This window comes from Sciurus carolinensis, chromosome 9 (assembly GCF_902686445.1).
Source record: "Sciurus carolinensis chromosome 9, mSciCar1.2, whole genome shotgun sequence".
NCBI lineage: Eukaryota > Metazoa > Chordata > Mammalia > Rodentia > Sciuridae > Sciurus > Sciurus carolinensis.
Genome location: NC_062221.1, coordinates 115,077,046 through 115,102,252, shown reverse-complemented (window position 1 = coordinate 115,102,252; position 25,207 = coordinate 115,077,046). Strand labels below are relative to the sequence as shown.

General features: G+C 32.4%; 1 long non-coding RNA gene across 1 annotated transcript in view; it reads right to left on the bottom strand.

The window, feature by feature from the left end:
* Positions 1-25,207, bottom strand: part of LOC124992650 (uncharacterized) — a 461,214-nt gene that overhangs the window by 45,128 nt on the left and 390,879 nt on the right. Inside the window, exon 6 of the long non-coding RNA XR_007110161.1 lies at positions 647-732. This is a non-coding gene — a long non-coding RNA (uncharacterized LOC124992650). The remainder of the gene's footprint in view (positions 1-646; positions 733-25,207) is intronic.

Below are 25,207 nucleotides of genomic sequence, written 5' to 3'. Positions count from 1 at the left end.
TACAAGAAGCAATGATATATTTAAACATTGTTTCTTTCTTCCTCTTTTCTTTTTCTACCACTTAATTTTAGTTATTGATTTATTTTATCACTTTTATTTTTAACATTTTTAAAAATTTTTAGTCATAAAATGAGAAAAATAGTGTACTTACACTACTAATACATTTCTATTCCTTGGTTATTGTTTTTAAAACTGATTATTATTTATATCATCACTCTTGATCTATTTTCCCTGGATCAAAATTTACAGTCTGGAGATCATTATCAATGCTCATGATTCTATTTTAATTTTTTTTCTGTTACATGTTTCACTCATTTTTCTTCTAGGTTACTAATTATATTTAGATCCTCTTCAAATTACATATGCACATTTTCTATGATCTTTTATAATTTTTATTTCTTTTATAATTTTTCTCTTTTTTTTTTTTTTTCTTCCTCGAGTTCTCTTTGTTTGGGCTTATTTTTTTGTTGACTTTACTTGAATCAAAGTGAATGCTTTCTCCTTGTGTTATTTATTTGCAGAAATTTGATGTAGGCAAGGGCCAGAAATACACTGTGAGTAAATTTTTTACTAATGCCCTGTCTGCTTCTTCTAGTTATGTTAATGAATCAAATGAGTTTCCAAAATTAATACCATCCTCCCTTACCCTTGGTTCAGCCAATCAAGGTTGACATTTATGGGGTTGCTGGAATTCAGTCCCTCTGATCCCCTCTTGCTTCAGCAACAGACTTTCTGCAAATATGGAAGAAATATGTGTTATATTGTCAAATCTTCCCTTCTTTAATTTTCTTTTAAAACAGATAAAGTAGAGGGTCTCTCCTAAGTACTGATTCCTTTGTAAACAGGAAGTATTAGATTTGCACCCTAGATATACAACTGCCATTTGAAAATGTATGATGAAGGAAATTTTTTATTTTCTGAGATCTGTAGCTATAGGTACCCTCTTTTACCATTTTCTTAAACTTTATTTGATGAGTAAATTAATTTTGGTTTCCCTTCACCCCACTTTGTGATTTATGGTTTCGTATACCTTCTTGTTTAGTTGAATATAAATTTTGTACATTTTTATTTTCATCTTTCTTGCTTTGGGACCATTTCTGAGAATAGAAGGGGAAAATTCTTATTTATCTCTATCATGTTATGATCATTTACTTTCTACCCACTATATAAAATAAGAATATTCACTATGAGAAAGGGGTGTTTATAAAACACTTATTTGTTTTCTGGAACTTAATGGTAGGGTCTGAGTAAAAGCTAAGAAAATTTCTTATCCTATCATTGTTATGGTTTAGATATGAGGTGTTCCCCCAAAAGGTGTGACACAATGCAAGAAGGTTCAGTAGTGAAATGGTTGGATTGTGAGAGTTGTAACCTAATCACTAGACTAATCTACTGATGTAGATTACTCCACTGACATGGATAAAGTGGGTAGTAACTGGGTAGGTGGGGTGTGACTGGAGGACATAAGTCACTGGAGGCAAGACTTTGAAATTTATATTTTCCCTGATTAACAAATCTCTCTTTCTGCTTCCTGGTTGCCATATCCTGAGTTGCTTTCCTCTGCTGTACCCTTCCACCATGATGTTCTGTCTAACCTTGAGCCTAGAACAATTAACCTGACTGACCATGAACTGAACTTCTGAAACTGAACCAAAAGAAACCTTTTTTCTTTAAGTTGTTTTTGTCAGGTTTTGGTCACAGCAACAACAACAATGACAAAATTGACAAAAACAATAATTTTCCATTCTGTTCTATACATGTATACACCACAAAGAACTTAGTAGGCTAACCTGGAAGAAAAATAACTCTCACTAGTACTGGCTTTTTACCTTCACCATCACCATTCTTTGACTGCATCTCAAATGAGAATTTAAAAGGAAACCGTGTTTTCTGCCACTCACAAATAGTATTCCCTGAGGCACAAGAAGAGTTTTTGTGCCCAGTTAAAATTTTACTGGCTCTATCACTTTACCAGGACTGTGAGAAATAGATCACCTCAGCTAACAAAGTATTTATGATCCATTTCTGAATGGAAGAATCATAAGTTAATGTTGTTATATTTTGATGACTATACATTCAATGGGTCAAAGCTGAAAGACTAAAGGAGAAGACATAGGAAGAGATAGGTAAAAATGGGGAAGAAATGGTGATATGTCTAGGGATCAGGAAAAATCAGGTGTAATGAAAAATAAACGTATTGCATAATAGAGAGACTGAGAGTAAGGCCACCCAGTGGTCTAGATGTGGAAAGTTGAATTAATGGATGATGGTAGTTGTGGACAAAATGAAAAAGAAACTGATTCTAAAAGATAATTCTAAAGATCAATGGAAAACTTCGGTGATTCATTTTTTAAAATATCAAAAAAGAAATGTTTTCTTTAGAAGTTTCCCCAAGATTTCTCACATGAATCAATAGAATTTACTGTTGTTTATATGTTATATGAAATTAATAGAGGATGACTTTGATGTCATACAAATTGTATTAGAGGTCATTGTGGGACACCCAAATATTGACTTTCTTGTGACTTTTAGACAAAATTAAATTGCTTTTGTTGATTTAGAGTTAAATTAAGCAAGGTCTTTCAAAGGAAATTGTGAATGCCTAGTACAAATAGAAAGTTCTAGAAGTATGACTCTAGAAAACAGTAGGAAAAAAAGACTCAGGACAATCAATATGCATTGCTTATTTTCAAGGATAAAGGAATCCTCTTTTCAAATACATTTGGAGTTTGGCATTAATTTCAGAGTGACCAAGATTTTCTGAATTTTACCTGTGAGAGTTAATGTGCATTATTTCTATTCATCACTACTTAATCAATCAAGTAAAAACTTTTCATTTTGCTTATTAAAATTTTCATTACAAAAGCCCTACTTGTTTATTACTAAAAAAATAGAACACATATTAGCCAAATGGAGAAAAGGTCTAAAACCCCCATTTATTTTTATTACCTATTTGGTTAATTGATTGTTCATAGCGGCATTGATTTAAGCACGAGTATGCAAAAATAATTTTAGCAAATGAATCCTCAGAACACTTAATATAACATATTTGAGGTGTTTCAGGGAAGATCTTTCTGTGGAGCATCATAAGGATGAATAAAGCAAGAGCACCATCATTTTTGAGAGTTGGAAGTACTGTAACAAGTTTTGTTGCAATTCTACTATCAAGGCTTGATTTGTATAATTAATTACTAGTGATAATACTACTACTTGGATTTAAAAAAATAATATTTTGTTTCATAAATCTGCTGCTTTATACTACAAACAAATTTTAGAAGCAGCTCTTATCCTTTCTTCTCATTATAAATTTTTCGTAGACATCAGTTTTAATGTTTTTATTTAAAATTTCCTGTCGCCAGTGATTTGAACCTTTTAGTACTAGGATTTTATTTTTACTTTGCACTAAGCTTTGCAATAAGTCATGCTGGAGTCAATTTACATTGTTTTAGACTTTGCAACAGGCTCCACACATTATCTGAGGTAATTTCAGTAGTAAGTAAAAAAGAAAGGAGAATATGGTCCTTATGATAGATAGTGGGTTTCATTAGAATACAACTACTATTATTTTACATTTAATGAAAAGTAGTTTTCTTCTGATAAGTGAAAGGTGCTTAATAAAGTCATATGTAATTTACCACCATTATTCAAATGGGACCATGCTGGGAAGAAAATACCAAAACCACCCACTGGCTGTGACTGGGAAGACCTCCTGACTCTGCATCTGTCAGTGTTTATGAAAGTAAAAATGCCAATGATTCCTTTGTCTCTTTCTACTAATTTCAGGTACATACTGTGAATTACAGGGATAGTCTACACTCTGTGTAGTGCTAGAAAAAGAGGAATCTAAGCACAAGAATTTATATTTTCCTTGTATTTTGATCCAAACAATTTATTTTTAACATAAACATCATTGCAGTAAAGAATAGCACTCCATAATTAGTAAAAATATTGGTTAAGAATATTCTACATACTTTCACTACTTTAATGAGCATTTCTTTTTGAAATAATTTTAGATTTGCAGAAAAGTTGCAAAGGTGTTCAAAGAATTGTAGTGTACCCCTCAGTCAATTTTCCTTATGGTTAACATCTTAGGTTTTTATAGTACAGTTGTCAAAATGACAACACTAACATTGGTATGTTACTGTTAATTTCTTAAATAAATTCCAGACTTTATTTGTATTGCATCGGTTTTTAATTCCCTAATTCTTTCTCTGTGTTCCAGGATCCAATTCAGGACACCACATTGCATTAAATTGTCCAGTCTCCCTGGTCCCTCTGGTCTGTAATTATTTGAGTCTCTTTTTCATGATTTTGACTGTCTGAGTAGAATTTTCCAAGTATCATATAGCATGTTCCCCTACCTGGGGATGTTTTATGTTTTTCTCATGATGTGTTAAGAAAAGAATTTTTAAAAATACCAAAGAGATGAAACATATTTTTTGTCACAACATAGTAGATATTACATGCTATTCATATTAAATCACTAACAATGTTAACCTTTATCATTTAGATAAGGCTATATTTGCCTGGTTTTCCAACTAATGTGGTTTTATTCTCCCCATTCACTACTTGGTTTGTTGGAAGCAAGTCACTAATTCTAGTCCAATTTCAGATTCAGGGAATAGGGTGGGGAAATTAACTCCACCACGTGCCAAGGGAATTGTCTACTTGAATTATTTGGACTGCTTCTTTAAAGAAGACTATTTTCTCCTCTATTTACTTATCAATCATTATTTTATATCATTGAAGTATGTTTATCTTATACATTGGTTTATAATTTAATGATGAATTTCTATTTATCCATAGAATAAGCCATATCTGGAGTCTTTAGATAAAGAGTGGTATGTAAAGCCAGGTGCTGTGGCACACACCTGTTATCCCAGTGACTCTGGAGGCTGAGGCAGGAGCATTAAAAATTTGAGGCTAGTCTTAGCAACTTAACAATGCCGTACACAACTTAGTGAGACCCTGTCTAAAACTTAAAAAAAAATAAATAAAAGGACTGGGGATGTACCTCAGAGGTTAAGCACACCAGGTTCAATCCCTGGTACAAAAAATAATAATAAAATAAAAGAATGGTATGTAGAAAACAAGATGTGTACTCTATTTATGCTTATGACTACTAGAATGTCATTGCTTAAAGACTCTCTTAGCATAAAGGGTTAGGATATGTATGCATAACAGTCAATGAATATACCTGTATTTATATTTGTTTCCATACATATACATTTGTATAAATATTAAGTTAAACATGAATGAGTTCATACTGATGTTTATAACTCTAATCCAGGATAATAGGCTAAATTGTAATAGTCCCTTCTTCCCCTCATTTAATGTGTAATCTCCCTTTGACAATGAGAAACCTGGTTTACCTCTCGAACTTCCCTTGTTCAATTCTTATGCATATTTTAAGAATTGCTAACCCATATCCTCTTGAGGAGCACATTTACCAACTAAAGTACAGTTTATGACAGATTCTTTTGTCTTTAGCTTTAAGATACTAATCAAAACATAATTTATCAAACTTCTGTCAGTTTCCTTTTTTATTCTATGTACCCTCTTCAGTGATGTTATTTCATATATTTAATAAAATTAGATTAATTTGTCATAGTCTGCACCTGGAGATACCCCAACATCCTGGTTGATGTTTCTTTTTGCTTTTGCTTGCTCTCTCTCTCTTTTATGTATTAAAGTCACTCTCTGTTAATGTTAAGTTCTATGTTTTAAAAAAATGTATATAATAATGTCTGCATTACCCCAGTATTATACAGAGTAGTTTCCTTTATCCTAAAAAAATTTTTACTGTGATCGCCATTTGTAGTCAACCAGTTTTTGTTTCCCCAATGCCTAACAACTGCTAATATGTTTTTTATCCCTATAGGTTATACCTTTACCAGAATGTCATATAAATGCATCAATATACTATGTAGCTTTTTTGGATATGGTTTCTTTATTTAGTAAAATGCATTTAGGCATTTATTTATGTTACTAAATTAACTAATAGCATACTTTTTTCATTACTCAAATAGTATTACATTGTGTAGATATACCAGTTTGTTTATTCATGACCGTACTGAAGAACATTTGTTTCTAATTTTTAGTGATTATTAATAAAACTGCTAAAAACATTCATATACACATTTTTGAGTGGCCATAAATTTTATAATCATTTTATTGCTGGGTAGTATGCCAAGTCTGTTTACATATATAAGAAACTTCTTCCAAAGTGGCTGTACCATTTTGCATTACCACCAGAAATAAATGAGAGTTCCTTGTCTTCTATGCCATTGGTAACATTTGCTATTAGCATTTTTTAACCATTCTAATAGATATGTTATCTCATTATGGTTTAAGCTTGCATTTCCCTAATGACGTGATGTGTCTACTTTATGTTTGTCATTCATACATCTTCTTCAATAAAGTTCTTATTCAGGTTTTTTGCCTTTATTTAATTTGAGTTGTTTGTTTTCTCATTGCTGAGTTTTAAAAACTGTTTACATATTCTGGTATGTAATTTGCAAGTATTTTCTCAATCTCTTTTAATAGTGCCTTTAAGAGCAAATTGTTTTTAATTTTATAGGCCAATGATACAGGACAGAAGACACAAAGACAGACCCACACATCTACAGTCATCTGATCCTTAACAAAGGTGCCAAAAACATACATCGGTGAAAACACAGCCTTTTAAACAAATGGTGCTAGACATACTGGTTTTCCATATGTAAAGGAATTAAACTAGACCCTTATATCTCAGCCTGCACAAAAATCAACTCAAAATGGGTCAAAGACCTAAGAATTAGACCAGAAACTATGCAACTCCTAGAAGAAAATGAAGGGTCAGCACTACATCATATAGGCACAGGCAACAACTTTATCAAATAGGACACCTAAAGCTCAAGAAATAATGCCAAAATTTGATAAATGGGATGACATCAAATAAAAAGCTTCAACACAGCAAAGGAAACAATTAGGAATGTGAAGATGGACCCTACACAATGGGAAAAAAATCTTTGCTAGTTACTCTTCTGATAGAGGATTAATATCTAGACAATACAAAGAATTAAAAAAAAAACACACACGCAAAAAAACAGTAACCCAACTAATACATGGGCAAATGAACTAAATGAACACTTCTCAAAAGAAGAAACACAAATGGGCAACAAATACATGAAAAAATATTCACCATTGTTAGCAATTAGGGAAATGCAAACCAAAGCAACACTGAAATTTATTTTCACACCCATCATAATAGCAGTCATTAAGAATACCAACAATAATAAATGCTGAATAAGATGTGGAGAAAAAGGAACATTCTCTTGGTGGGACTGTAAATTAGTACAACCACTAAGGAAATCAGTATGAGGATTCCTCAAAAATCAAGGCATGAAACCCACTGTATGACCCAGCTATACCACTTCTCAGTATTTTTTAGTAAGACGAATTAAGATCATCTTACTATAGTGATATATGCAAACCTATGTTTATAGTAGCACAATTCACAATAGCAAATAGCAAAACTATGAAACCAGTCTAGGTATGCATAATGGATAAAGAAAACATGATATACATATATAAATGTATATATAACTTTTATTTAGCTATAAAGAATAATGATTATTTGTCATTTGTCAAATTATTTGTCAAATTATGTCATTTGCAGGAAAATGAATGAAACTCGAGAGCATTATGTTAAGCAAAATAAGTCAAATTCAGAATGTCAAGGGTAATATGTTTTCTTTCTTATGTGGAAGCTAGAGAAGAAAAGGAAAAGAAAGGTGAAGGATGATCACATGAAAAGCAAAATGAGATAAGTAGAATAGAGGAAAGGGATCAGGGGATTGGAGGAGGGGAGAGAGAGGGAGGGTAAGTGCTGGTGGGGTAGGGATATTGGTCAAATTCTATTGTTATGTTGTGAATATGTAATAAATATCACTATTATGTACAATTCTAATGTACAAGTAAAAAAAGGTGAAGAAGAAAAAAAGTTCAACTTATTACTTTTTCATATGAACCATGCTTTTGGTATTATACACTTTTAGATTTAAAATAACTTCCTCACATTAGGCTTCAGCATGCCAGTTGGAATTATCTCTTAGGATGGCTCGTCTATCTCAGGATTAACGTTTATTGCCCATTCTAAATTAAAATGTAGACATTTTGACTTGGAATTTGATCTTCTGCAATTGCTTAATAAGAATCAGTCTCCAGAGATTCTTATAGTTCAGACCATGAATTATAGTTCACCTTTGCCTTCCAGAATCCCCTCTCAATATTGTTGCACTAGATGTTAGCATTGCCTAATAATCTGCCTTATACAGCCAGCTGGATTCTCTTAAAATCACTAAAACACCTTGTCCAAAACTAGTGTTTTCAACAACCTCTAAGAGATATCTCAGTTAGTTTTCTTCTTCTTGCTCCTTGTGAGACATTTGCCAAATTTTATAGTTCTCATTAGCAGTAACAATGATCTACTTTATTTCAATCATTTCTATGAGTAATGAAATAACTCATCGTACCTTTTAAACAGAATTTAAGAATGTACCTGAAAAGAATTACCAAAAATATAATCAACAGAACTAAGAACTTGACCCTACAGAGGAATATGAGGCAATCAATGTCATCTAAATCCTCTAGATCCTCTCTCAGACTGTTTCCACATGGAAAGAACAAGGTCTATACAGGTTTATAGCTTTCTACTCAAGAGAATCAAGAGCTACCCTCATTTACCTCTTATTTAGAAAATTTGGGGGAACTGGACTGGATTGTTCCATATGCTTATCTTTTAGAAAAATCTATGTTTGTTTGACATGCAGTATTCCATCAGACCCAATTTACAGCATTTGACAATCGAAAATCCTGGGCAAAAAAAGGAGGGGGCACCATGGCTGGCAGTCCTAATATGAATACATGCAGAAAGAAAGAAATCCTCCCAAAGTTACCTGGTGCTGTTAATTCAGGACAATGATTGTAAAGCTTTCTGGGTGAATCAAAATGCTCATTATAATAATAACTGTCATTGTTACTACAACTTCTGCTACTAATACTGATATATTTTATTATGTTGCTGGGCAACCATGGAGCCTGTTTTAGTAGTTGGTAGGAGAGTATCCTATTATGAAGCTTTATATTTGCAAGCACTATTCTTTTTACATACTCTAGCTCATGTTCTTCACAATACTATGAGGTAGGTATTATTATCATCACTCCTTGTATATAAATAAGACTAAGATAATTCAGTTGCTTGCCCAACATCATAAAAGTCTAATTTATCATGGTCAAGCACACTAGACTATACTCTGGATTTTCATTTAAGGAATTACACAAGAGAAATAGTCTTTCTCTCTCTAGATTTTGGATTAGGAGGATATAAATCTAGACATATAAAACCATCCTTATTTGGAATTATAAAGCACCTTTCTGAGAATGGATCAAACACACAGTGGGAAGCAAAGTGAGTAGTCAGAGAGATAGGGTGTCAAAAAAATTTCATTTGAGTCCTGGGACTTACAGTAGGACTTTTGCTAGAACTTAATTTCTATAAAAATATTTTGCTCAACAAAGAAAAATTGAACTGTGTTTTGCCCTGTAAAATTATAAAAATTCAACTTGATGAAGGCTAGTCTAAGGGGTGGTTCTTTACCACTTCTTCAACTCTTTGTTCTCTTTGTCTTTTCCCCCCTCATCAATAATCCAATACTTTGAGGATCATAATTAATGTTCTTTATGAAATAGCCAGTTTTCTATTGTTTTATTCTAAGTTAAATAGGGAGAGGCAGGAAAAGGACAGATGACAAATTTCTTCAACAAACCTCTGTGTGATATACTTTTTGATTTTATATGGACTACTTTCTATAAAAGTTGTGACATTTATTCAGTATCTTATTGAAAAGAAGGATATAAATCTACTTCAAAAATTCTGATATTTTACATCAAGTTTTCTTTAAATTGAGCTTCACTGAGCACATGAAATCCAAAGCATCTTCAAGTAACTTAATCTACTTTTTGCGTCATAAAAAAAAGGCTGCCAGCTCATCCTGAGATAAAGTATCACCCTCGTAACTCAACCCACCTCAACTTAGCCAAAGTTCTAGGATCTCCTCCCCCAGGATAATTCCTGGTATTAATTTCTTCCTCCGATTTGTTTTGGTTGTAGATGACAGAAATATATCTCAAACAAAAAGAATTGTATTGGTGTATGTAACTTGGGAAGACACAGAGTGGTATGAAGCAGTAACTCAAGATTAGAATTGAACAATTAATAGCTTTCTTTGCTTCTCTATCTACCTCTCTCCATCTCTATCTCTTTCTCTGTTCTTCAATCTTTGTATATATATCTGTAAGTCTCTTCTTCTCTCCACTTGCATCTCTTCTGATCATCTCTTTTTGCAAAGTGGAATTTTCTATGTGTCACTAGATATGGACAAAGGTGCCTCCAGAATTTAAACTTAAACCTCACAAAAGAAAACTACACCTTTATAAGGAATGCAAATAATTTAAATAAGGAATTACAATTGCTTCATTTGAGTCAAGTTGTCCACAATTTGTACTAATCATGATATCTGTGATGGTGCATATTTCAGATTAGTTCTCATGTTCTCCTATGTTCAGGGAGATACTTAGTGATATGACTGACATTCCCAATATAGATGGATTCAGGTAAAGTAGCATAAAAGCAAGAAAGATCTGCTCTGGACAGAAAAGAATCAAAAAAATCCTTAAACAGATAAAAAGCAGGGGTGATCTAATTTATCATACATTCTTTGTAATTTTATGGATTGATTGTCTATGTGAAGTTGGTATTTATGAAAATGTAAATGCAATACTAAATCTCAAAATGCAAAAGATTTAGTTTTTCTTAAAATGGAAAAATGTATCCCAAAAATTCAAACATAAAATATTCCAAAATATTTTCCTGATGAAATATTTTGTTTGGCTACAATAATTGTGAAAATGAACCATCTAATGGAATCCTGACTGAATACTGAGGACATGGATGCTAGGTGATGTGACACATGCCTGTACACTGGCAAGAGGAAATTGAGTGTGTGTGTGTGTGTATAATCATATAATTATAATGTATTATAATTATGCATAGTCATGGAATTGGTGGGTACATTCTCATACATGAACAAAAAGGATTGCCTTTTTAATTAAAAATATATGCATAGAGAATAATTATGTAAATAATCACAAAAATTATAATTTTAAAAAGTCATTTTGAGTTATTTTCAAAGTACGAAAACATTTCTATGTCGAAAACATTCCTGTGTTAAAGAGAGAGTTCTGTGTGGACCTAAGAATAATAGTATATACAAGTCATGTGGATATCTACAAATTAGTTCTTTGGATGACCATGTAAGAGGACTTTTTGAATTGAATTGAAAAGAGATTCATACTAAGCAACACATTTTATGAGTAGGAATTTATGAATTGTATTAAAATTGGGGCCAGTACTTTTCTTGAGATATAGAAATCCATAAAGTCACATTATTACATCATTCTCAGTCATTAAAGAGCAGTTATTGTGTCACACAATCAATGAAGAATTTTTTTATTATTATTATGTCACATCTCACAGGGGGAAAAATGTTCAGGATGTTGCAGGTCACACCAGGGTGTAAGAGGAGCTAAATGAATTGTGGTTGCCTTCTAGGGAAAAAGATAAAATACGAACCCAGGAAAGCTATCACACTGATCAGTCCCAAGGCATGTACCCTGCCTGGGCAATGTACCCTGATCTGGGTACATCACAAACTGCCAAGAATGGGAAAAGGAGGTCAGAGTTGGCCCTTTGTAATGAATAGATGCAGAATGAACAGGAAAACTGTAGACACCTCAGAAAGAAGGAACAAAGGCATATTACAACCAAATACATTTTTATTTTTTTCAATAATAGGTATAAAATAATGTTTTATTTTCACTAACGTATTTTTTAATAGCTTGTTTAAGGAACAAAAACATATCCTGACACATTCTAAGATGTACTTTTTGTTTATTATTTCCTGAATTCGATATATTTGTCTTCTATCTATGCCTGTGATTAAAATAAGATTAGTAAGTAAATATTATGCCAAGGTTAACTCATAAATTAATTAAAATTGCAAGATAAGAAAGATGAATATTTTATTTAACATATTGTTGGATCTCCAGAGAATACATTTTCTCTTGGAACTAAGAAAACAAGAACAAACTAAAATGGCATTCAATTTATCTACCTCAGACCTCAGATAACATAATGATAATCCATTAACAATGTATAGATATAATACTTAATTTCAAACTTTGAAATCATTCACATATCTGGGAAAAAAGGAACAAAGGTCAATAAGATTTGACTGTCATGCAATGCCCTCATTTGAAGTTAAAGAAACATTAATTCCCAGGAGAGCACACAAATGCATTATATGCCCAAACGATTTCATTAGTCTTAAACTATCCTAACAATTTAATTAACCTACAATCTTGATACCTAAGGTACTTCCAGGTTTACTCTTGGTTTTTACAATGACTCTAACTTTATACCAAATAAAATAGTGTTTAGTTAGAAATTCAGTTGGAAAAATAAACTGACTTTTGAAAATGTCCCAGAATTGTTAAAAAACATGTAAGGGATGTGAAGAGGGTCAATTGAAGATCCTGTATCTTTTGATACACATTTTCAATTCAGGATGGCAAAGAAAAGTCCTGATAGATTAGAAAAACATCCATCAGTTAAACGTTTATTTTTAGTGTTACTGAGTTTTGACCATGATGAATTTTGAAACAAATACGTTTTCTTAAAGAGCAGAAGATTTCATCTCACCCCAATTAGAATGGCGATTATCAAGAATACAAGCAACAATAGGTGTTGGCGAGGATGTGGTGAAAAAGGAACACTCATACATTGCTGGTGGGGTTGCAAATTAGTGCAACCACTCTGGAAAGCAGTGTGGAGATTCCTCAGAAAGCTTGGAATGGAAACACCATTTGACCCAGCTATCCCACTCCTTGGCCTATACCCAAAGGACTTAAAATCAGCATACTACAGAGATACAGCCACATCAATGTTCATTGCTGCTCAATTCACCATAGCCAGATTGTGGAACCAACCTAGATGCCCTTCAGTGGATGAATGGATAAAGAAACTGTGGCATATTTATACAATGGAATATTACTCCGCAATGAAGAATGATAAAATTATGGCATTTGTAGGCAAATGGTCGAAATTGGAGAATATCATGCTAAGTGAGATAAGCCAATCTCAAAAAACTAAAGGACGAATGATCTCGCTGATAAGCGGATGAGGACATATAATGGGGGGTGGGACGGGCTAGCATTAGGTTTAGGGTTAGGTTTAGAGTTAGGCTAAGGAGAGCAGTAAGAATGAAGGAAAGAAGGACTGTGTAGAGGGAAAAGAGGGGTGGGAGGGGTGGGGAGGGGTGGGAGGGGTGGGGGGGAGGGGAAAAATATAATAAACATCATTACCCTATGTAAACGTAAAAAAAATAAATAAATAAAAAAAAAAAAAAAAAAAAAAAAAAAAAAAAAAAAAGAAGGACTGTGTAGAGGGAAAAGAGGGGTGGGAGGGGTGGGAGGGGGTGGGAGGGGTGGGGGGGAGGGGAAAAATATAATAAACATCATTACCCTATGTAAACGTAAAAAAATAAATTAATTAATTAATTAAAAAAAAAGAAAAAAAATAAAGAGCAGAATTTGGCAAATCATGGAAGAAAGAGCTCAGGAAGAAGAGGCAGGGTTATGAATTAAAATGGAAGAAGAAAAATTCTATTTCCCACATTTGAAGATTGATAACTTCCTGTTGGTTAGTCAGTGAAGGATAGAGTTGCCAGTCAGTTGACTGTGAATTTCCAAATCAAGCCATTATTACTTACTCTTATGCTTTCTAAGAAATATATTTGTTCTTTTTTTTTCCCCAGTAACAAGAATACTGAGGGTTTCTCATAGATACTTTTATTGTTAAACTTCTGATTTTGAAAAAGGTATCATTATGCTGATATAAATCATGACAATAGAACAGCAGGTATTTGATCTTCATTTTAGGATTATTATTTATTCTTAAAGTGTGTAGAATTTCTAGTTATTCCATGTCCAATTTGTTTCTTGCATCAGATTAAACATACCCTCTCTAAGAGATTCTTGAATGCTCCAGTTGCTATAGGAATAGTGGACAACTTGCCACTCTTGTTACAATTCTTTTCTGTGTTTTTTCAACTTCATTAGATGCTTCTATTATTTGAATTTCATTTGTTTAGACTATGGAATTTTAAGATTATATATATGTGTGTGGTGTGTGTGTGTGTGTGTGTGTGTGTGTATATATATTTATTTATTTATTTATTTTGGTACTGGGATTGAACTCAGGGGCACTGGACCACTGAGCTTCATTCTCAACCCTTTTTTGTATTTTATTTAGAGACAGGGTCTCACTGAGTTGCTTCGCACCTCACTTTTGCTGAAACTGGCTTTGAACTCCGATCCTCCTGCCTCAGCCTCCCAAGCTACTGGGATTACAGGCATGTGCTACCATGTCCAATCACTTTATACATGTCTAACCTCGGAATTTAGAGCAATGCACTTCTCACTCTGTTTTCAATATATCGTGCTTAATTTGGTATTGGTATTTTTATTATATTCAATTCATAGTATGTTCTAATTTCATTTGTGATTTATTTGTTGATCCATGAACTATTTAGAAACATAAGCATTGAATAATCTCCAAACATGTGAGAACATCTTCTTTTGTTCTTAGGTCTACTTAATTTCCACTGTGATCAGAAAACATTTCTCGAAGATTCTATTCTTTCCAATTTGTTAAAATTAGTTGAATAGCCCAGCATAGAGTCAAATGTCTGTTTATCAGTCCGTAAGACATGAATTTGCAAATCTTTCATTACGTTTGTGGATTTGTTTCTTGCTCCTTTTAGTAAAACTTTTACTTAATATATTTTGAATTTTTATTATTATTAATTTAGATTCTTGGTGGATTTTATTTTTAATCATTATTAAATATCCTCATTATCATTAGCTATGTTTGCAGCTTTAAGTGTCCTTGGTTAGTAGAGCTATACCAGCTTTCTTTTCCTATTTTATATTCAATGCTTTTGCATGTTTATCTTTAGTTGTATTTCTTGCAAACTACATACATTTGTATGATTTTTCCCCAAAACGATTTTTAATTTCAATTGGAGCCTGTATTCTCTATAAATGTAATAAATGTTTATTTTTTGCTTTAAATATATGAATTTACTATTTATATTTAATTTATTCCACCTTTTGTTGCATTCTTTTGAAATAGTAGAAACTTTTTGCTATTCCATTTCTCTAGGTCTATTAAACATTTTGTTTTTTTCTATATCATAGAGATTGTAAAACAGATATATTTTTTGATTAAGGCCTAATAAAATATCTAAGACACTTTTATAAAAATAAAAACAACTTAAAACTTTAATTCTATTTCTTCTTTCTTAATTATGTGTTTTTATTATATTATAGTTTGATATTCTGTACATTTTATACACCAAAAGTAATATTAGTAATTTATACTGCAAATATCAATTTCAGTTTACCCACATATTTAAATTCTAAGACACTTTAGAAAAACAAAATTAATTTTCACTCCTTTGTCCATCAAGATGTCATGATGGGTCTTTGGCAAGTTCCAATAACTCCTTTAGTGAGTGCTTTTGGTGGGAGGTTCAGTTTTAATTTTAAAATGTCTTTAGTTCATCTTTACTTTTGAGGTAAAAATTCCACTCAACAAAGAATATTGGGTACATTCTTTCAGTGTTTGGTCTAACATTCCTAGATCTGCTTGTTTCAATTCTTTCTGTTGAGAAATCAGTCATCTTTTTGTTTTGTTTTGTTTTGTTCCTTTGAAGATAACATGTGTTTTCCCCCGTGGCTATTTTGAGATTTTTCACTTGGTTTTGAGTTTACAACAGCAGTAATAGACACTTCCATTATCTGTATCCTGGTTGAAAGTTGTAGCTATTATTGAACTTTACAGCATTAACGCTGCAAATAGTGTTTCTTCATGGTGACCTCTAATCTCTCTTGAAATCCAGTTACACATATATGATTAGATCGCTGTGCTATGTCCTTTGCCAGTTCTGCTCTTTTTGTTTGTGTTTTGTGGACTTATTTTATCCACGTGTCAATTTACACATTTTCTTCTTATCTATATATTCTTCTTTATTAAACTCTTTCGGCTCTACCTAATGTCCTATTAAACATACATATCAAGTTTTCAATACCAGAGATTGTTTGCTTGGTTTTCTTCTGGAATTTCAATTTCATTTGATTTGTGGGGGAGGGTGGACAGTAAGTAGCTAATAGAGAAAACATTTGGTGACAGTTCTCCACAATTTTTGAAGTAGATTTTTTTTTTATTGTGGAGAATTTTGAATATTTACAAATTAGACCCGTATAAAGCTCTCCAAATGTTGTCCTCTAAATGTCAACATCTATCAAATCCTGGCCAAAATACTACTTTACCTCTTCTTACCTTACTTTCCATATTGTTTTGAAGTAGACTCCAGACATCACACTATTATTTCTGTATATAGGTTAGTATGTATTTCCATAAGTTAATCTCTTTTAAAAATATTCCACATTAAAATTATAATTCCCTAATACCTTTAATTAATTTAGTATTACATTTTGTCTCATTAATGTCATATCTCTTGAAGGATTTTGAATCAATTTCTAAGTTACGACTATGCATTACAACTTCTAGCTCTACCACTCTTTTAAATGTGTTCCTTTATAGTGTAACATACATGTATTAAAGTGTATAAGTTGTAATTGTGAGTCTTGATAATTACCACTTTGATCAAGTTATATACTATTTTAGCTCCCACTTTCCCTTCTCTATTGATACCTCCTCTAACAATAACTACTACTGTGACATTTCTTAGTGATTTTGCCATTAAATTATGTAAATGAGTCTGTGTAGTATATAACTTTCAAAATGAATAATTTCAATATTATTTCTGTTTGTTTCATCCATTTTTTTAATCAGAACATTTTAGTTATACATAGTAGCTGGGTTGATCCTGACAAAATCATGCACAAGTGGAATTTGGTTTCAAGTCAGTTTCCCCCTTTTTTCCTCCCTGCTCCCTTTCCCCATTGTCCTTCCTCTACTCTACTCATCTATTTAGTTTTTTGTTAGTTCTATCTACTTATAACTGAAGGTAAAATACCCTGTGTATATTTATATATGCACATAGCATGGTTTTTAAAAATTCATTCTGCATTCCACCCCTTTCTCTTCCCTGTTCCCTCCCTCTCCATCTCCTCCTACTCCACTGATCTTCCCTACATCTTTATGATATCCAATTCTCCCCTTCTTCTTTCCCTTATTTTGCCCTAACTTCCACATATGAGAGAAAACGTTCAACCCTTGATTTTCTGAAACTGGCTTATTTCACTTAGCATGAAGTTTCCCATTTCCATTCGTTTACCAGAAAATGCTATAATTCTATTCTTCTTTAATTCTGAGTAAAACTTCATTGTGAACATATACCACATTTTCCTAATCCATTCATCTATTGATGGGCACCTGTCTGGTTCCATAGTTTGGCTATTGTGAATTCCGTTACTATAAACATTGAGGTCGCTGTATCATTATAGTGTGATGATTTTAGATCTTTCTGAGAAACAATGAAGAGTGGAGTAACTGGGTCATACGGTGGTTCCAGTCCTAGTTTTTTGAGGAATATTTGTACTGCTTTCCACAGTGGTTGTACTAGTCTGCAGTCCTACCAACAATGTACGAGTGTACCTATTTTCCCTTCATCCTCACACACACTTATTATTATTTGTGTTCTTGATAATGGCCTTCTCACTGGAGTGAGATGAAATCTCAGTGTAGTTTTTATTAGTATTTCCCTGTTTGCTAGAGATGTTGAACACTTTTTCATGTATTTGTTGGTCATTTGTGTCTTCTTTTGTATCAATTTGTCAATTTAGTGTCAATTTAGTTCATTTGCCCATTTATTGATTGTCACCCATATTTTTGAGCTTAGTTTATTTATCACAACAGTTCAGTAATCTACCTATGAACACTTATTCATCTATCTGTGGTTAATGGACACTTGGGTTCTTTCCAGTTTTAGGTGATTCTAAGTTAAGTCTCTTTAAACCTTGTACATATCTGATGATACATAGATGAACTCAATTTTGTTAGATATAGTCCTAGGAGTTAAAATTATTGTGTCATGGAATAAGCATATGCTTAGTATTAGTACTAAATTTTTAAAGTATTTTCAGGGGTGGTTATTCCAACAGAGTCTCCCAGCAGTACTGAGAGAAATTTGTCCTGTGCTCACCAACACTTTATGCTGAGTGTGATTGTCAATGGACACGTTTGAATTTTCTTATTAGCATCCTTCTGTGTGTGCTTATTGGTCCTTTGGTTTCCTTTTGTGAAGCACTCTTTAAAGTCTTCAGTTTACTTATTCAAATAGAGTTGCTTATATGCTCCTTATTGTGTTTTTGAATCTATTCTGTACCTAAGTTCTTTTTCATATAAAATTATTGCAAATACTCTCACTTACATGGTGGCTTGCTTCTTTTGCCCTCATGCCAATAGCTTTTTATGGGTAATTTTCCATTTTAATAAAGTCCAGTTGATTAAGTTCAGCATAATTCTTTGAAATCCCAAATTGAGAACAATATTTTCCTAGAAGATTCTTTATATGGCTTTTCATATTTTGGAATTTCAATCTAACTCAAATTCATATTTTGCTGCAAGGGTAATATGATTTTATTCCTCATATTTAAATTATTATTTAATTTTTCCTGCTCCATTATTGAAAATACGCTACTTCACACTTCCTTGTAGTGGGAACTCTATAATAAATCAGTTGAATATATACATGTGGATCTGATTTCTCTGTTCTGGTTCATTTATTTATCTTTCCACTAATACTACCCTATTTTAATTATTGTAGCTTTATAATAACCATTAATGTTTGGATAAGTCTCCCAAATTAGTCCTCTGAGACTGACTTATTTTGCATTTCTCTATAAATTGTAAAACCAGCTTAACAATTCCCACCCAAAATAGTGTTAGCATTTTGGTTAGTATTATATTAAAGGTCTAGTCACTGGGAAAATCTGACATCCTAATTAAATTGAATTATTCAATCCATGAGATGATATATGTAGACATTTATTTAGATCCATATTGCCTTACAATAGTTTCATAATTTTTGCAGTTTTAACTCATTTTGTAAACTGTCCTCCCATGTACATTCTTTGTTGCTCCTGCTATTTGAAGTGGTTTCTTTTATTTTTTCTTGCTGACTTTTAAAAATACAATTGGTTTATAAATAGTGTCATTTTAGGTGGCAAGGGAAATCCTTAGAACATTGCCTACTATATAATAATCACTAAATATGTGATGCCTATCGTTATATTCTTATTTGGGCTTATTCTGTTGTTCTTTTTCCTAAGATATTCTTAAGACTTAGATCCTTGATCATTGATTTCAAGTCTTTTATTTTCCCAGCATAAGCATTCAGGTATATGCATTTCTAAGATAAGAACTACTTATTTTTCTTTTGTGCTTTGTATTTATGTCATGATATTTATTTCAGTCATCTAATATTTAAAGTAATTTACTCATTTAGTTATCTGTCTCAACAAACCAGAAATTAAAGCTCTATAAAGTCATGTGTTCAAATATTTGATTCTCTATCCCCAACATGCAGAACTATGAACTATAAACAAACATTTGTTTAATAAATGAACCCCACATTTTATTCATGTGGAACTTTTGTTTTTATTTTCACAAATGTTCATGAGTTCTATTTACAAGAGACTCATGAAAAACTGAAGGATTCAGTCTGGAAATGTTAATTGCTTCATTTGAGTTGTTAGCATTTATTGCAAATGCTATTTTAAAAAATTTGTTTCCACCAAAAATTTGTTTTACCATAAACAATTTGTCCCCATTCTCTATATTTGATATTGCTTGCATTTGAATTTTTTTGAAATTATTATTATTCCTTATTACCCATTTTTTATTGGCTTGGATTTTATGTATTGTTCTCATTTTAAATGTTTTCCTAGGAAATGTCTATACATACTGACATCTCCAAATATTAATAGTAATGGGCTCCTATTATTCTCCCAAACAATTACAAGCAATGGGTCTTCTGATGTCTCTGCTATTGCTTTTATATACTTTAATTCCTTTTATCCACCTATGATAAATACTAATCTCATTGTTTTATAAAGTTTTATGAAGACTTACCCACAAATTTACTTCCACTTAAGGTCACTCCCTTCTCTCTTTAGATTCCTGGTCATCTCTCTTTCCTTTCCTATTCTCCATCTCCTTTCTGTGGGCTCCATTCTAAATTCTTCAAAACATTTTTAGTTCATTAATTTTTTTCAACCATAACTAATCAACTGTTTAACCTATTAAAATTTTCTTTCAATAACACTTTTTAAGCTCTGAGTTCTAACAGTTCTTTCACAAATTTACTAATTCTTTATTAAAGATAATATGTCTATTGTTAATGTGAATATGTTAAAAGGAATAATTTATATTTTGTATTTAGTAATTCAATTTTATCAGTTTTGTGGATGGAATCCTGTCTTCTATTCCTCCAAACTTATTTTTTTCCTATTACATAATAACATCTGCCTTGGATTTTTTAAATCTTCAATAGTTACCTGAGTATATGTCTTGGAATGCTTATTGTCAATTATTTTGGAAAGAGAGAGGAAAATGGAATAATATAGCCACATTTTGTGGTGTTTGGGGTCATTTAGGGACTATAAATCCAGGCTACAAACAGACATGAGAGCCAGTTTGTGATTGCAGATTCCAAGATTTGAATTAAACAATCATCTTCAACATTTTGGGAGAAGTCAATATATCTATTTTGCCCTTATACAGATCAAGTGGTCTATGAGTACTCAGCTTTTTGAGGGAGTTTCTTGTTCAAACATACACCTTGGTAGGCCCAAAGAATGCATAAGTTCCCATAGCTTGATAAAAGAATTCAAGGTAACACTGTCCTCACTGTTCTGGATACCACTCTGTCCCTCTCCTCACTTGTTCTTGATAAAAGTGTTCTGAAATCATTTTGTAATTCATGAAGTTCTTAAAATGCATATATTCAGATGTGGATTTATATAAATGGTCAAACAGTCATTGTGTAATTCCTTTTCTTTCCACTTCTGCAGAGACTGAAAAAGCATGACCCTGGGAAAGAAAGAGATGAGGTCTAATCTCCATGCAAATGTGCTAAGGCCACATCTTCTGCAAACAAGCAAATTTTATTTGCTAGTAGGAGGGTTCTTATTTATGGAATTCTGGTAGTAGGACAGACTTGGTTGTCTAGAACTGCCTATCATCAGTAAACTTAGAATCTATGGAAGTACGTGGGATGAAAAATGGAAAATGATATTTAAGCTATGTAATGATATAAAGTGCATCTGGTATAGTAAGGAAAAAAACAGGGACTCCCATATCTTTCTCTGCTTTGCTGGGAACTCAAAATTAATTCCATCCATAAAATAATTAGTAAATTTTGATATTGGGTATGATTTTTGATTCACCTGAGTCTATTTTGAGAATCTGTACTCATGTGTTATTGCAAGGTGTTTTGGTGGTATGCTTAGTTTGGTATCTAGTCCACAATATTGTGAAAATGGAAATCCCAAGATACTAAATCACTTTTCAAGAGTTTCTAAACTGATATAAAACTTATTTGTTGAATTTCTACTTCCAAAATATTTTTTAATTCTTTGGAGTTGTGCCAAAAGCATTTTTAAATTGTCTTATTGAATATGATAGTCTTGAATACTTGTCTATACTTTAAACCCTTATTTATTCTGTTAAATATATGACACATAGTTTTATATTCTGCATCTAAAAATAACAATGGTCATAGTATTTATGAGTTTTAATACATAGTTTATTGTTTCTAGTGATTCTTGCTCATAATTTTTTTATCCCTTACTTGACTAGTGATTTTTTAAAATTTGAAGTGATATGTCTAAAACTTTTTTATGAGCATTATTTGGGGATTACATTTATAGTATGTTTCTCTTTGAAAGATTTATCTTTGCTTCAGTCAGGAAATTATAGACACAGTTCGGAATTCTGTTAAACTAAATTTTCAGAATGAACTTTTTTCAAGTTATCCATATGTGTTTGAGTGCATGTTTGTGATTAGGAATTCTCAAATGAGTCTTTTTATTTCTGCCCTACTTAAAGTCAAATCCAAGATGAGTTAGATAAACTCCTGTGTTTGTGTGTGTCAAGGTGTGTGTGAGTATGTCTATTCATCAACTGCTGGTGTCATTCTTCCTACTGGAATCTCTGGTCTGACTGCCCACATTGATCAAGGTCCAGACTTTGGGCCTTGTTCTTTGCATTTAGTGTCCCATTAAAATCTGGGGTCTAGAGAACCATGGGTCAGAAGATATCCTTTAGTGCGGGAACAAACTATAGACATTTATTGGTCCTGTGATACCATATTTTTTTTATTTTTAGCTTCAGATATTTTTTCCTTTCATTTACAATAGAGCTACAGTTTGTACCCCAAAAATTCATGTGCTGGAAACTTGGTCCCCAGTGTAATATTCAAAGATGGTGCAGCCTTTGAGAGGTGAGGCCTAGTGGAAGGTGGTTAGGTCCTTGGGAGCATTTAGGGCTTAATGCCCCTTGTGGCAGTGGAGTAGGGTGGTAGGACTTTATTGCTTACCACTGGAGCCAGTTTCCATAAAGCAATTCAACTTTCTTGGCTCTCTCTTGTTTCCACTCTCACTAGGAGACCCTTTTCTTCTTCATACACTGTAAACCTCTTGAACATGCTTCTGTGGTGTGAGGTCATCACTCTGCCCTGCTTCCACAACTTGAGTCAAATAAACCTCCTTTCCATATACAACATCCAGCCTTAGGTGTTTTGTCAATACAATATTGACTATGAAACCAGATAAGTAGGACATTTGAAAAGCATTTCTAAAATGTTTTGCTCAGCATAATTCAATACTATGTACTGGGAGAAGATTTTCTTTACCTATCTAATCCATAACGTTGCCTGATGACTATTTTCATTAGTGTAAACATTCAACAATTAGGGCTTATTATCATTAATTGTCCTAAGAAAAGTTTGCCTTTTCTATCAAAAAAACTGTTTTGACAAATCTTTAGTATTAAAGATCAGTCTTAGCTTTCAAAAAGTAGCAAAAACTTAGGTTAAATGTCCAAACCATAAGTCCCTATTTCAAGAAAAGGAAAATGATAGCTAGTAATTATGAATTTCTTACATTCTATTTTAATTGAGTAATTTAGATACAGTATAGTATTTAATTATATTTCAGAAATATAAAAAGATTCAGAATGATATCTAAAATAATATTCTATTTCAGCTTACAGGTTTCAGAATAATTTGGGTATTTACTTATTAAATTATGCATTTGTTTTATCAGCACACAAGGCTTGGAACTGAATTTTAGTAAAATGTAAAACGTTGTTAACTGCTAGCAAATAGTAGGACCCATTATTTCCTTTATAATGAAACTTGCTGAAAGACTAGATTCTTACCAAAAAAGTATACACACACACACACACACACACACACACACACACACACAATAAGTACACATGCAAATTTTTCAGGGAAGAAAATTCTATAAATTTCCTTCACTATTAATATGCTTTCATAAATACAGTTATCTCATATTAAGCAAAGGTGCCATAAACATACATTGGAGAAAAGATAATCTTTTCAACACAAGGTGCTGGGAATACTGGAAATCCATATGTAGCAAAATAAAATTAGACCCCTATCTCTCACTCTGCACAAAACTCAACTCAAAGTGGATTAAGGACCTAGGCATTAGACCAGACACCCTGCACCTACTAGAAGAAAAAGTAGGCCCAAATCTTCACCACGTCAGCTTAGGAACTGAATTCCTCAATAAGACACCTAGCACAAGATGTAAAATCAAGAATCAATAAATGGGATGGTATCAAACTAAAAAGTTCCTTCACAGCAAAGGAAACAATCAAGAACGTGGAGAGCCTACAGAATGGGAGAAAGTCTTTGCCACTTGCACCTCAGATAGAGCATCAATCTCCAGGATATATAAAGAACTCAAAAAACTCAACACCAAAAAAACAAATAACTCAATCAATAAATGGGAAAAGGAACTGAACAGATACCTCACAGAAGAAATATGAATGGTCAGCAAATATATGACAAAATGTTCCAACATCACTCGCAAGTAGAGAAATGTAAATTAAAACTACACTGAGATTCCATCTCACTCCAGTCAGAATGACAATTATCAGGAATATAAGTAACAATAAATGTTGACGAGGATGTGGGGAAACAGATACATTCATATTTTGCTGTGGGACTGTAAATTGGTGCAACCACAACCACTCTGGAAAGCAGTATGGAGATTCCTCAGAAAACTTGGAATGGAACCAATGTGATCCAATTATCTCACTCAGAATATTTCGAAGGACTTAAAATTAGTGAACTATAGTGAGGAGGCCACATCAATGTTCATAGCAGTTCAACTCACAATAGCTCACTTATTTTGAAACCAACCTTGTGCTCTTCAATAGAGGAATGGATAAAGAAAATGTAGTACACATTGACAAGTGAATATTACTCAATAGGTGGTGGGGAGGGAGGAGTGCAGATTCACCAGATCAGGACAGGGAGGATAGGGGAAAGAAAGGGGGATGATTATATGAGTATTGGACATAAATTTCCAGGGTCCACATAGGAATACAAGATCAGTGTAACTTCACATCATGTACAACCACAAAAATGGGAAATTGTACTCTAAGTATGTATGATATGTCAAAATACATTATACTGTCATATATAAATAAAAAGAATAAATTTTAAAAATAAGGCTCAAGAGTGATAATAAATGAAAAAATGTTATAAAAAGTAGAAGATGCTCTTACTAAAAATATCACTATTATCAGTAGTAGTGTTTTTATTCTACTTTGAAAAAAAATATGACCTTCAATATCATCTACCAGAAGCAAGTTAAACACTGATACAAGCAAGGATTTCTCTAGTTTACTCTAGTATTGGATATTAACACAGTAGTAAATAGTTGTAGCTTCAATTAAAGAAATATTTGAGTGAACACAGTCACAAGTTCAATACAAAAATATAAATTTAAAATTGAATTATGGCTACTCCCTTAACTA